We start from the raw sequence: 15685 nt of genomic DNA, 5'->3' as shown, positions 1-15685 counted from the left end.
CTCTTTCACTTTTCTTATCACTAATTGAGGCTCGGTTTCTATATCTAACTGGGACAAGTCCAGACTGACTAATTTCTCTCACATGCCGTCTGGCTGCATCTTCCAGGTCCTTGGAAATTTTATTCATGGCCCCCATTTCATATCTCCTTAATTTATACTTTAATGTTTTCTCTACTTTAATACATTCCTTACTTTCCCCTTATTCTTGTATGATCTGTCACTGAAAAAATTTATTGGACACACCCCTTGTCTTTTTTACCAAGTTTAAAACTTTTTCGCTAATATTTTAGCTTTGTTTCTAACTTTTTATCGTTAGACATATTCTGCTCCTTCGCAAAATGTTTTTTTTTTAAATTAACTCCGTATATTTTCTGCATTGTCAAGTTCTAAACCCTCCATTTTATATCCAACTGCTCTTGAATATAGAATATCTCCTATTTCCTTGGGGAACCCGTTTAGGCTTTTTTTTAAAGGCTTTAGATAATTGAAAACTACACCCTGACTGAGCTAGCAACTTTCAAATTTAATGATTTTTTCGTTGATTCAGTGATCTTTTTTAAACAACTATAAAAGAAGTTTAGCAACACATAACATTTACATGGAACTATTCATGCAATAGGCACATACTTAGGGGGAGGGCGTTAGTTTCTGCCCACTACCAATTTTTGCAATTGTTGCATAAATTCATGTATTTTCATATGACCCGCTTGTTTGTAAAGTTTTTTTTTTTTCTTATTAGTGACTCCCCCTTCAAAATAATTCATTCGAACATATTTGCTGAATTTTAAAAAAACACTGGAAAAGGAAGCAAGGAGTGGGCTGGCTCTAACAAGCAGCCGTCTGGGGGGGGGGGAAACTCCAGGTACCAAAACTTAAATTCTGATATGTACAAATTACAAGCAACAACGAGTAGCTATTGACCCTATCTTAATTGACATTAATTGACCCTATCGAGCAGCTATTGACGTAACTTAAACTGTCCTGACTCCATCATTGACTTTGAAAGAAGTTTCCTGGGAAAGTCATGAGGACAAGGCCAAAGACAGAGTGAGGAAGTTGCTTTCCAATAATTACACGGTAAAAAAAAAATGTGCTTTAATTTGATTGGTTTACATCAAACCTATTTTTGTGAGCCAACCACAGTATTCATTGTTTCTGGATAGATAAATAGCCCCTTTTTAAACTTAATCAATTTTAAAGCCCCCTGTATGAAATTTTAAGCCAATAAAAAGGATGAAAAGCTAAATTCAACCTAATTGGTTTTCCCTGTGAAAACTTAAGCCAATACAAGGAATGATATGTTTTTGAGTGAAAAATTTCATAAAATATTCCCTATGTTTCTCTGCTATAAAGCACTGCTGAAATGACCCTATAGCACCCCTATATAACAGGGTAGGGTTTCAGTATTTCAGAATCAGTCGTAAGAATTTATTTTTTGTTTGTTAGAACAAGATAAAAAAAAAATGTGGGTTGCCAAATTGATGGTAATTTTTATACCATTGCGATTTTGTGCTATGTTTTGCAATTAACCATAAATTTTAGGATATCTTATACTTTATTTATCCTTGTGTGAAAAATAACATTTTCAGTGAAATAATGTAGGGGGGAGTGGCCTGGCTGTGAAAATCCAAAGAGCAGAAAACTATTTAAACACAAACTAAAACATACTTCGAAATTACTACCAAAAATGTTTAAAACATACTATCAAACACACATGCGAAATTACCATAAACTATCAAAACATACTTTGAAATTGCTACCAAAAATATTTAAAACATATTATCAAACATACATGCAAAATTACCATAAACAATCAAAACATACTTTGAAATTAGTATCAGGCTTACTCAAAACATACTACCAAACATACAAACAAAATTACCATAAAACTATCAAAGCATACTTTGAAATTACTATCAGACATACTCAAAACATACTATCAAACATACATACAAAATTACTATCAAATATATTTAAAAAATACTATCAAACATACATACAAAATTATTATAGAACTATCAAAACATACTTCGAAATAAGTGTCAGACATACTCAACACATACCATCAAACATAGATACAAAATTACTATCAAAATATACTTCGAAATCAAACAGTTCGTGGTAACGAACTGTAAGTAAGGAGCGACCCGGCTCAATGGTAACCGAAACTCTAGAAAACGGTATTTTGATACAAATAGATATACCAAAGGAATCAGATTTTAATGCTGATTTCAAATGTATAAGTTTCATCAAGTTTAGTCCTACCAATCCAAAGTTACGCGCCTGAGAAAATTTGGCTGATTTTTGAAAAAAGGGGGAAAAACCCACTAAAAGTTATAGAACCTTAATGAAAGTCACACCATCATATTTCGCGTATCAGAGAACCCTACTGTAGAGGTTTCAAGCTCCTATCTACAAAAATGTGGGATTTTGCATTTTTTGCCAGAAGAAAGATCACGGGTGCGTTTTTATTTGTTTTTTTTTGTTTTTTTTTTCCCCAGGGATGATCGTATCGACCCAGTGGTCCTAGAAGATCATGGGAGGGCTCATTGGAATGGAAATTAAAAGTTCTAGTGCCCTTTTTAAGTGACCAAAAAATGGAGGGCAACTAGGCCCCCTCCCACGCTCATATTTTTTCCAAAGTCACCCAATCAAAATTTTGAGATAGCCATTTTGTTCAGCATGTTCGAAAATATTATAAGTATGTCTTTTAGGATGACTTAATCCCCCAAAGTTCCCGGAGGGAGGGCTGAAAGTTATGAACTTTACCCTATGTTAACATATAGTATTGGTTATTGGGAAGTATACAGACGTTTTCAGGGGAGATTTTTCCTGGTATTGGGGGGGTGGGTGGGTCGGGGGTTATTTGGGAGGATCTTTCTATGCAGGAAGTTTTCATGGGGGAAGGGAAATTGCTATGAAGGGGACGCCGGACTTCCCAGCATTATTTAAAAAAAGATCAGAAATTAAATATAAAAAAAAAGTTTTTCAACTGCAACAGAAGCTACTTCACAACTTAAAACGAACAGAAAATATTATATATATGATTGGGTTCACCCCCTAGTCAATACCTTGCTCTTTAAGACAATGATTTTTTAGTGCTTTCATAAGAGCCATTTATTCTAATTAACGACCTTTGTGAGTAAGTGGTCATGTTTAAAGAATTGGAACAAAATTCGAACTTTAGCTTGAAGAGCAAGGTATTGACTAGGGCGCGAACCCCCTAGTATACGTATTAAAAATATATGAATATAGAAGTTCGTTACGTAAGTTAGTTCGTAAGTTACGTATATTTATTACAAATAAAAACGTTCGTAAATAAAATTAAACAAGTTTCGAGAAAGCCATTTAACCAAATAAAAGTAAATTAATTTGCAAATTTTGTTTTAATTATTCAGGTACGGTGAGCCAATATCAAAACCAGTATTTTTTCAAAAACGTTCAAAAATTAAATAAAAAAAACAAGTTTTTTTAACTGAAAGTAAGGAGCGACATTAAAACTTAAAACGAACATAAATTATTCCGTATATGAAAGAGGCTGTCCCCTCCTCAACGCCTCGCTCTTTACGCTAAAGTTTGACTTTCTCACAACTCTGTTTTTTTTAACAATGAAAAACTTTAGCGTAAAGAGCGAGGCGTTGAGGAGGGGACAGCCCCTTTCATATACGGAATAATTTCTGTTCGTTTTAAGTTTTAACGTCGCTCCTTACTTTCAGTTAAAAAAACTTGTTTTTTTTATTTTTCGTAAAAGAGCAGGTGTTTACCCAATTTTTTCTGACACTGTCTTAGCCTAGATAAATCAAATGCCAAGGGGGTCACCAACTATTAGAAATTATGGCGTATGCTGTTGGGGGTGGAATTGTGCCACGAGCAGGGCTGTATCCAGTATTTTCTTCATGGAGTTTTCTTTTTCAGGAGTGGGGTCAAAAACCTTAAAAAACGCATCAAATATTTATTTATATGTATTAGCGCCATGTGTGGCATAAATAGGTTTGATGTGGTAAAAATAGGCCATGCTTGCTCGAACAAATGGCGCTCTCCGATATGTCAACAAGGTGCCAGAGTGAACAACCTCTCGTCAAACAGCATTTCAAAATTATTCCTCACTACCTCAATTTACCAATTGCATCACCAGCTATGGAGGCAACCCGTTGCTTCCATAGTTGCTCCGTTAACTCCAACCTCCAACAACCGGTGTTGCCTCCAGCAACCACCAACAGCTATGGAGACAAACCGTCTATCAAAATCGTACAAATTCAAGCCCAATTTTCCACTGGTAATAGAACGGTAGAAAAAAACAACTAAAAACTAAGCAAATTTAAAGAAATTACTGAAAATGATATTTTAAAATACACCCCAAATTTCTTGAAGATTGTTGCTAGAGTGGAGAGTCTGGCAAGCTATAACGGAGAGGAAACTTTTGTGGCCGTTACCAAGGCCGTACCCAGGATTTTTTTCGGAGGGGGTTTTACTTAAAAAAAGATTTTTCTTTGGGGTGGGGGTTACACAAAGAACCCCCACCCCAAAGGCCGTTAGAACCCCTTGGCCGTTACCCTTGGACTTATTTGAGATAAAAGTAACTTTATTTTTTTTAGGATATATATTTTTTTTAAGATTGAAGGTTAAACTTTGATCCGGTATCATCAGCTTTCAGAAATATGGGGAGCTTACTCGAGAATAGCAATGATGATTGTTCTTCTATTTGTCTTCCTTCAATATCACCAAAGTATCTAATCGCTCCATTTCAACAAAAACTTTTAGTGAGGTATTTTTGTTCTCCGTTGTTCAGAGTTATTTTTGTTAACATTTGTAATGCGTTATCTTGGTGTTTTTGTACATGACGTGGCAGTTTTCCAATAAAACACTTCGGGAAACAATATTTTGTTAATTGTTTGTTATTAATCAACGTTTTTTATTAATAATTGTTTGTTATTAATTGTAGTCAATCAACGTTTTGTTAATTGTTACTGACTAAAAGCGTTGACAAATTAAACTAATTAGTTTTGCTTAATTATTTCTACGGTTAAACGTAGCAACACTGATAGAAATGTGGCACTGTCATATAACTCAACAAGTTTGAAACAGCCCAAAAATGGGGTGCTACCATGTCATCTAACCGTCACAAGCACTAAACGTCATTTCGTCAACAAGGAAAATCCGTCAGAACCACTACTCCGTCAGAACATCGACAGTCATAACATCGACAGGTCAGGACATCGACAAAATCCATCAGGACATCGACAAAAAATTTATAAGTTTAAATAATAGTAATAAATATATAATAGTTTAAAAACAAATTTTGGCTATACATTAGCACATCAAGGGGGTGGGGGTAAAGCATAGCATATATTAAATACGTTACCTAACCAAACCTAGGTACCTTTTCCCTCCTAAACCCCAAAAAACTAAAGTTTTAAAATTTTAGATGTTATGACGGATTTTGTCAATGTCCTGACGCATCGATGGTGACGCATCGATGTTATGGCTGTCGACGTTCTGACGGGTAGTGATTGTGACTGTCGATGAACTGACGTGCCGATGTTATGATAGTCGATGTTCTGACGGGTAGGGGTTCTGACAAACTTTTTGTCGATGTTATGACGGATTTTGTCGATGCCCTGACGTTAGTGGTCCTGACGTGTCGAAGTCCTGACGCCTTCCCCCCAAAGAAAATATCAAAGAAAATTGCGGTTTAAGGTATAGTTAAACCTAAGATGGTTCCAGTGAGCGAAAAATAGTTTTCTTTCGATGTCCTCAGAATTATTGGTATTTTCTCTCTGAGTTCTGCCAGCAGTGTTGACACCTCTTGTGTCAACTGGCTGTTTAGGTGTGACTATCTACAAATTCGCTCATTTCAACGATTTTCCTATATTATCTAGTGCTGATTTAAGTAAGAGATCAATCTATGAAATTAAAAGGGATAGCCAAATATCTGACACATTTTCCGAGAAAAAAGTTTTATCGACAATTTTTTTTTTTTACCTTAGGGTGGGTACTTTCTAAAAAATTTTCTGTTCATTAGTTGCTATGGCAATATCTTATTTTGGACAGACAGGGTGTTCCTTGTTAAAACCATATTTATGAGTCAAGCATGCAATACACCCCAATTTTAAGAGCCATGACTGGCAAATAATTGTACTATACCATGTTTTGTTTTCCTTCACGGAAATTTTGAAAAGGTTAATAAAAACCATGAGACTTGGACTCACAAAAATATGGCAAAAACGAACTTTTATGGCAAAAACGGCAAAAATGGCAAAAACGAACTTTTATGGCAAAAATGACAAAAATAGCAAAAACGAACTTTTATGGCAAAAACGACAAAAATGGCAAAAACGAACTATTATGGCAAAAACGGCAAAAACGAAATTTTATGGCAAAAACGGCAAAAATGGCAAAAACGAACTTTTAGGGCAAAACGACAAAAATGGCAAAAACGAACTTTTATGGCAAAACGGCAAAAATGGCGAAAACGAACTTTTATGGAAAAAACAAGAGAGATGGCATAAACAAACTTTTATGGCAAAAACGACAAAAATGGCAAAAACGAACTTTTATGGCAAAAACGGCAAAATGACAAAAATGAACTTTAATGGCAAAAACGGCAAAAACGAACTTTTATTGTCTTGAAGAAGTTGGGTGATCACTTGCGTCCAATGAGTATCTCTAGTGCTGCATTGTGATTTTGACAACAATTTGTGCGCTAGCATCCTGGGTAAAATATTCCGTGCGCAATCATCCTAGATACAAATGTCTGTGAGTACCGTGACCTAATAACGGTTTTAGGCCTCTTAATCTGGGGTAGGGGCAAGGTATACCATAGGAGTGTAAAAATATAAAATAAAAGAAATTTGATGCAGAAAAATTGGGAATGGGAGCAGCTGCCCCATTCCAGGCCTAGAATCGCCACTTCCTTCACTATATTATATATATATATATATATATATATATATATATATATATATATATATATATATATATATATATATATATATATATATATATATATATATATATATATATATATATATATATATATATATATATATATATATATATATATATATATATATATATATTATATACTTATACAATATACTTATGAACTAAGACAATTTTGCTTTCTTTCTTATATTTACTATTTTGTAGGCTGAAATTTTGTTAAGGGGAGGGGAGTAACTGGAAATTCTGGAATTGTTTTTATTTATGGAAAAGAAATAGAGGTTGTTGTAAAGAATAAAGCACTGGGCTTTTTTTATTATGGTGACATAAATTGTTTATTGTGCTCACATAAATGAGCACAGTGAATTGGTCAATTTGCTTTGTACCATTTAGAAAATCACCAATTTTGAATCTTTCAATATTGGTCATCACAATATCGCAGCAGAAATTTCGCATCACACTTCATCGCTGATGTTTATTCTAGAAATTTTAAAAAAAGTTTCTTATCCTAATTAAACTAATCAAACAGTTCGTGGTAACGAACTGTAAGTAAGGAGCGACTCGGCCCAATAGTAACGAAAACTCTAAAAACGGAATTATGATACCAGTAAATACATCAAAAGAATCGAATTTCTATGTTGATTTCAAATATGTAAGTTTCATCAAAATTCGTCTTACCAATCAAAAGTTACGCGCCTGAGAAAATTTGTCTTATTTTCGAAAAAAAGAGGGAAAAACCCCCTAAAAGTCATAGAACTTGAATGAAAATCACACTATCAGATTCAGCGTATCAGATACCCCTACTTTAAAGGTTTCAAGCTACTATCTTTAAAAATGTGGAATTTTTTTATTTTTTGCAAGAAGAAAGATCACGGATGCGTGTTTTTTTTTCCAGGGTTGATCGTAACGACCCAGTGGTCCTAGAATATCGTGGGAGGGCTCATTCGAACGGAAATTGAAAGTTCTAGGTCCCTCTTTAAGTGAAGAAAAAAAAATGGAGGGCAACTAGGCCCCCTCCCACGCTCATTTTTTACCCAAAGTCACCCAATCAAAATTTTGAGATAACCATTTTGTTCAGCACGGTTGAAAACTATATTAACTATGTCTTTGGGGCTGACATAATCCCCCACAGTCCCCGGGGGAAGGGCTGCAAGTACTGAACTTTGCCCAATGTTTATATATAGTATTGGTTATTGGGAAGTATACAGACGTTTTCAGGGGGATTTTTTCAGGTAGTGGGGGGAAGGAGGTAGGGGGTTAAGTGGGAGGATCTTTCCATGGACGAAGTTTCATGGGGGATGGGACATTGCTATGAAGGGGGCGCCGGATTTCCCAGCATTATCTAAAAAAAAATGATCAGAAAATAAATAAACAAAACAAGTTCTCAACTGAAAAACTTTTCAACTGAAAACTTTTCAACATCAAAACTTAAAAAGAACAGAAACTATTACGTATGTGATTGGATTCGCCCCCTAGTCAATACCTCGCTCTTTACGCTAAAGTTTTCTTAGTACTTTCATAAGAGCTATTTATTCTATTTAACGGCCTTTGTGATTACTGGGTCATTCTAAAAGAATTGGAAAAAAAATTCGAACTTTAGTGTAAAGAGCGAGGTATTGACTTGGAGGCGAACCCCCTAATATACGTAATAAAAATATACGAATATATAACTTCGTCACGTAAGTTAATTCGTAAGGTACGTATATTTATTAAAAACGTTCGTAAATAAAATTAAACAACTTTCGAGAAAGCCATTTAGCCAAAAAAAAAAGTAAAATTATTATGCAGATTTCGTTTTAATTATTCATGTACGGTGAGCCAAAATCAAAACCTGCATTAATTCAAAAACTTTAAAAAATTAAATAAAAAACAAGTTTTTTTTAACTGAAAGTAAGGAGCAACAATAAATCTTAAAACGAGTAGAAATTTTTCTGTCTTTGAGAGGGGATGTCCCCTCCTCAACACCTCGCTCTTTACGCTAAAATTTTTATTGTTTTAAAAAATAGCGTTGTGAGAAAGAGTCTAACTTTAGAGTAAAGAGCGAGGTGCTGAGGAGGGGACAGCTCCTTTCATATACGGAATAATTTCTGTTCGTTTTAAGTTTTAATGTTGCTCCTTACTTTCAATTAAAAAACTTGTTTTTTTATTTAATTCTTAAAGCGAGGTATTGACTAGGGGGCGAACCCCCTAATATGCGTAATAAAAATATACGAATATAGAAGTTCGTTAAGTAAGTTAATTCCTAAGTTACGTATGTTTATTACTAATAAAAACTTTCGTAAATAAAATTAAACAACTTTCGAGACAGCCATTCAGCCAAAAAAAAAGGTAAAATTAATCTGCAAATTTCATTTTAATTATTCATGTACGGTGAGCCAAAATCAAAACCTGCGCTAATTCAAAAACGTTCAGAAATTAAATAAAAAAACAAGTTTTTTTAACTGAAAGTAAGGACCGGCATTAAAACTTAAAACGAACAGAAATTATTCCGTATATGAAAGGGGCTGTCCCCTCCTCAACGCTTCACTCTTTACGCTAAACTTTGACTCTTTCTCACACACTCTATTTTTCAAAAGAATAAATCTGTCTCCCTGCCCCTAAACTGTAAGCCTTGTAAAGTAAAATGCTTAATTTGTACTTTACTGAAAACAAAATATACTTACTACCTAAAGCTTCTGATAACCACTGCTAAGGTGAGAGAAGAATTTGGGATAATTTTTTGGGGATTTTTCTAATTCTTTTTTTCGTACGAAAAATACGTACGAAAATCTTTTTTCGTACGAAAAAATTTTTTTTAGTAATTATTATATTGGAAAATAAAAATAATGCTAAATGAAATTTTGAATCTTGAATTGCTGAGATTTTCAGGAATTGATATTACTATATATATTAAACATTTAGTTTATTTTTATTAGTTTATTTTTATTTTTATTATTTTTTTATTATTTTTATTTATTAGTTTTATTTTATTTTATTTTTATAGTTTTATTTTATTTATTTTATTTATTTATTAGTTTTAGTTATTGGGTTTTATCTATTTTTATTAGTTTTACTAGTTTATTTATTTTTATCATTATTTTATTTTTCCAGTCACCTTGATTATTATAGTAAATTTTTTTTTTCTTCGATGTTTCAAAAAATGAAAGCACACTCTTCATAAAATTTAAATAAAACGCAAATGACGGAATAAACTTCAGAAGGCTTACGGTTGTGGGTAGGGGGGGGGGGGGGAAGGGCCGTTGCCAAACTCCGTTTTGTAGTAATTACTGTTTGTTTTAAGTTTGAATTGAGTATTAATTTCAACTTTTATTGGTTTTGGGGTTTATTTATTCATCTATATTTCTGTTATCTTTATGTTTGATGGGAATGTTCATTTAAATTTCTGTTGTTTTTGGGTTTCATTTATTCTTTGATAGCAATTTCTGGTCGTTTTAAGATTGAACTATTATAATACTTTATTTCTGCTCGTCTTAAGTTTAATATCGCTTTTTACTTTTCTTTGAAAAACTTCTTTTTCGGAAAGATTTTTTTTTAAATTAATAGTTTTAAAAAGACCATGGGATGCTATATTAAAAGTATTATGTTTTGTTTTTTCCATAAGCTGCACTCATCTCTTGAAGAAAGTTTCCAAATATTGTGAAAATGGCCTGTAAACGATCAATTTAAAAATGGTACCGTAATTTACTACTACTACTAACAACTCACTGCAGCACCAAGCCGCCTGAGGCCAGCACAGCTACGCACGCTCCTCCGTCGGCCCAATCTATTCAAAGCCCTCTCTTTACACCAGGAACTATACATTTACTTTACCCTCTTTCCAAGGAAGTACACATTTCCCTTAAATCTTTTTTACGACATCCTTCCACTCCATTCGGGGACGACCTGCTTTTCATTTGACCCTAGATGGTTGATCGACAAGGCAATCCGTCATCCTTCATCCGCAGAACGTGTCCTAGCCAGCTCTATCTTTTTCTTATTATAGCCCTAGAAAGCGGGATTGAATCACACTTTTCGTAGAACCCACTGTTTGAGACACGGCCAGTCAGTCGGGTACCAAAAAAAATCCTTTGGCAATTTCTCTGGACAACATCTAGCTAATCCTCCTCCGTTTTTCAGAGCGTCCACGCTTCACAACCATACTCGACCACTGTTAACCAATATTCTTGTCTAACCATGTAAAAGACTCTTCTCGAGGTCTCGAGGTTAGGAAAGAATTAAGCCAAAATAAGATTCTGTAATCTGGCATGAAAACTCCTAAGAAAAGGGGGGGGGGCGACATAGATTTCCCCACTTACAGCTCCTACCATATATAATTCCCAAACGTGAGAAATACACCCTTCCCAAGTGGGGCCTGCTATAGCACTAGGCTATACACCAAATTCAGTGGCGTTTTTTTTTTTTATTGGGGCGGCAGTTGCCCCCCGATATTTTGGAGAAAAAATTATTATATTGCCCATGCCCATTGAATCTCCAGATGTGAACCCGTGTTGCCCCCCCCAATAAAAATGCTGAAGCTACGCTCCTGACTAAAGTGGAAAAAGCTTGGATTAAAACGAAATGAATCCTGAAAATATGATATATAGAAACTTTCTGCATATTATAAGTAAAAAAAAAAAAATTATATTCTTTTCTCATGAAGTTCTTATATAGCCTAAGCCTATATCCAATCCCATCAAGGTATGGTAAAATTGTGATTTCAAAGAATAGTATATTTGGAAAGAATGTTGAATGGGTAACTAAATGGTACCACTCTTTTGTTGTTACAGTGTTTTCTTCTCAGAAAGAGATTTCGTGTAGGATTATCTAAGATTGCCCTCATTGTCTATTGATACCCCCTAAATTACTAAAAGTTTGCTGATAGCAATAGGCATAAAAGTAAAGTGCCCTGGGGTAACCTTGCTCCCAGCTCTTTATTGCAACAATATTTATGCTTGACTTGAGTACATTTATCTTAAAATAGTCTAAGGAATTTACCGCCCTTCATCCTATTGGACAATGATTACTAGCGGGTTGCAATGGGTAGGCTTACCTGATTTTGTGTAGCACTTGCAAATAAAATCTTACCTACCAGTTAGTCATCGAGTATTTAAAGTGGAATGCGAATACGGTAGACTTTAAAAGGCTCATTCCTATGATCAGGTATTCGCCATATCTTGATTAAAATTCGGATATATTTTTGAAGAACTCCTAATATGCATTCTTCTATGTTCTACCTACCGTAGCATAAATGCAACAGAATTAGGGGATGGGGTTGAAGCATCACGAAAAAAGTGTTGGTAAAATTCTAGTTTAGGGGCTTCTTGCAATCTTAGGAAGTGGTTGAGTTAGATGATTGAGATTTTCAGGAATGATTAAAGGGTCAAATATATATCCTTGGGAAGTATTGCCAATATACTATGTTTAACATTTTCTTTTTTCTAGAGCTTAGGACACCGCATACATGACAGGTCTATAAACTTATATTCCCTAAATTTAGGAATGGATTCACATATTTTTATAACCTTTTGAATCTAAATCGTGGCTAAAAGTATTTTAAATTAATTTTGGGTGCAGTCTCTTTTCCATTGGCTCTCCGTTCTTGAAAATACAATTCATATTATTCTAGCAGGATTTTAAGCCAAGTTTTTTCGTAATTGACGATATAGATTTACAAATCTTGCCAAAGGTTAACCTTTAAAACCTTTTCTTGTAAAAGTTTAATTCTAGTCGGGGGATTTTTGCTCATTGCAAAAAATGTTCATCTTAATTTTGTCTTTCAATATCTTTTACACTGGCTTTAGCTTTTGAAAATGCAATTTCTGTTATTACAGTGGAATTTTGAGCCATATTTAGGAAATAGATTTACATATCAAATTAAGGGAATAGATTTACATATCTTTAAAACCTTATGAATTAGGATTGAGCAAAGGTGTGAAGCTCAAAACACTTTTCTTGTGCCTCATTCGAGAAGAACATCTATTTTATTAGTTTCACTCTATAATTTAAAGGTTGTTAAAGATCAGTGCTCTCTGGAGGGAAAAGGAGTGGAGGTAGGTGCTTTAGAAAGGCTTCCAATGTCATCATTAAGGCTCTGGGTGTATTCCTAAGGTTTCATTCACATAACTCAACTGCTTTCCAAGATAAAACGCCCCCAAAGTAGAATTTTACAAAATTACTATTAGGCCACTAATTTTGGAAATTGTTTGAAGGTAGGGTCCTGAAATATCAGTGGGACATTCCTCCTTGGTACGAAAAACAATCTTAAAGGATATTTTTGAACATCTCTTCAATTTCTTCAGATATTCTCTTCGTTTTCTATTTACGCTCTTGTCTACTACAGTGGGGCGGGTAAACAAGGAGACATTTTTTTAGGATACTTTTTTGGTAATCATGGAGACTTCTTCCGATAAGGAAATATAGTACTTACATATTATCCAGAACACACTCGAGAAGTGAAGTTAGGTTAATCATTATGAACTGGTGCTCCTATGTTAAACGGACTCTTTTATATAGTGCTAGTTTGGTTAATGCTAATGAAACAAAATAAAATAGGATGAATATGAAATAGATTATAAACAAATTTTGGCTATATATTTGCACATCAGGGGTGGGGTGGGGGGTAAAGCACAGCATATATTATTTGAACCTAACCTAACCTATGTATCCCCCCCCTAAACCCTAAAAAATCGTATAAATATCGTATACGCAATGAAAACTACGCTATATATTGTGTTACCCTATAGCGGTGTGTTGAAACCCGTCAAAAACGGGTTTTTGGTGACTGGTTTCCATTGCAGTATATGAAAGAGTGCGTTTAACATAGGAGTACCTAAATACCTAGCCTAACCACCTCTATATATTAAATATTTAATTAAAATATACCTGCATCATACTTTATTTCACGAAAGAATAAGCTAATTATAACTGGATGCGAGAGAAACCCGTTCACTCGGATCAAACGACGCAGACTTCTTGAGTGTGTTCTGTATAGTACCTAAGTATCAGAAATATAATAAAACAAGTTATTAGTACCATTCAATTCCCCACAAACGCTTTCCAAATATAATCATCCCTACCGTGACAATCACCCCCCCTCCTTTATGGGGTCAGATGTAGCCCTAGCTATATAAAAGTAAATAAAATGTGGATTAAAATGGATGCAATCCTGAAAATATGATTAATGGATGTTTTCTGCATATCAAAGTAAGAAATTGGTACTAGTTTAGGGGGTGAGGGTACTTAGAGGGTACTAGGTTAGGGGGTTCCCCTCCTCACAAGGGAACACAATAAAATTTTGGAAACTACTTTTAACATTCTAAAGTACTTACGTATATCATTACTAAAAGTACTTAACTTTAATTTACCCCCACCTCCCCCTCCACCATAATGGTCAAATATATAGCCCAAGTTAAATATTGTCCGTGAACTTTCCGTGCAAGCAACGTTGACTGCATCAAGCAATAGGAATATTCATGGAGAATCTATAATTTGGTCCGTATGTTTGAACAATAAGGAGGGGAGTTGATAGAAAGTAAATTGAAGCAGTGAAAATGATATAAGTTAGTTTTTTTGGATTTGGTACTTATGTATTATACGAGAAACACAATCGAGAACTTGTATCGCGAACATGATACATTAACCGTTTGTCATGGTGGTAATACCAGACAATTAGCTTCGGCTGTGAAAACTACAACAAAGAATTATGGAAGAAAGGCCGCCCAGAGCGCATTATATTAAATACGTAACCTAAACTAACCTAACCAAAATACCAACTAAATATTTAATTAAAATATAGCTTCAATGTAGTTTCCCACCGAGCCGAAGCTAATTGTCTGATATTAACACCGTGAAAAAAGGGTAATGTCACATATTCGCGACAGAAATTCTCGAGTGTGTTTCTCGTATAATACATAAGTACCTTGAATTTTTTAAGTAGTTTTCAGAATTTAGAAAAAAGTACAAAAATATTGCAAACTAATAGAATGAAGAAAGCTTGCACATAGCCTAAGGCTATATAAAGCCTCACTAGGGGAGGCCGGCTGGGACGCAATTGGCCCAATAGCGACCATTATGTTCGAAATGGTTGTTTTTAACAGGGACCGAATAGTATTACTGTTTTGTTGTTATCGTGTTTAGTTCAGTAAAGGCCAAATGCAAGTTGTACCTTGTTTTTCCTTCTTTTTTCGAAGCAATTGTATTATCTTCACTAGTCTCCTTTTAAATCAAAACACATTCCTTGCAAAACCGGCACAATGTGCCGAACGGTACGAATAACCGCCTGTTCACGGCGGGAATGTGTTTTGATTTTGGAAACCCAAATCTAGCTTACTATCAAACTGATGCCGCAAAATCATGCTATATTTTCAACAAAAGTAATGGTGGAACTGAATAAGAGCTTTTCGCAGTTAAATTTGACTGGAAAGGCAGTGAAAAAATTTTACGTCCATTTTGTCGGCGAGCTTGTCATTCAAAGCGGGTGGCACCGCAGGGAACTCCCAAAGCTGCCAAATTTCTCAAACAAAAATTCTTTGGAGTTGATTTTCAGCGTTTTCGTAGTAGGTATACTAGAACCGTTTTAGGAACTGCCCTTTCCTGAGGTTTAAAGAGAAATTTTTGCTACATTTAATCGGAAAAACAAAATTCACACTTTCTGACAATGTTTCATTAAAACTGAGTATCTCTATCTCCTGAACAAAAAGCGAGACGCTAAAGAGGTATTCTAAGATTCCTGTGTGTGCTATTAGTTTTCTGTTATCTATTCAGA

At 34.4% G+C, this 15685-nt stretch overlaps 1 protein-coding gene across 1 annotated transcript in view; it reads left to right on the top strand.

The window, feature by feature from the left end:
* The first annotated feature begins 12028 nt into the window (after positions 1–12028).
* The window catches only part of LOC148942415 (uncharacterized), a 148774-nt gene continuing 145117 nt past the window's right edge, over positions 12029–15685 (top strand). The window contains exon 1 of the mRNA XM_089103522.1: positions 12029–12081. The gene's annotated coding sequence lies outside the window, so the exon portion shown is untranslated. The remainder of the gene's footprint in view (positions 12082–15685) is intronic.

This window comes from Artemia sp. Qi Xiang Cuo, chromosome 17 (assembly GCF_049724085.1).
Source record: "Artemia sp. Qi Xiang Cuo chromosome 17, ASM4972408v1, whole genome shotgun sequence".
In the NCBI taxonomy this organism is placed as follows: Eukaryota; Metazoa; Arthropoda; class Branchiopoda; order Anostraca; family Artemiidae; genus Artemia; species Artemia sp. Qi Xiang Cuo.
This window is presented reverse-complemented; position numbering and strand designations above follow the sequence as displayed.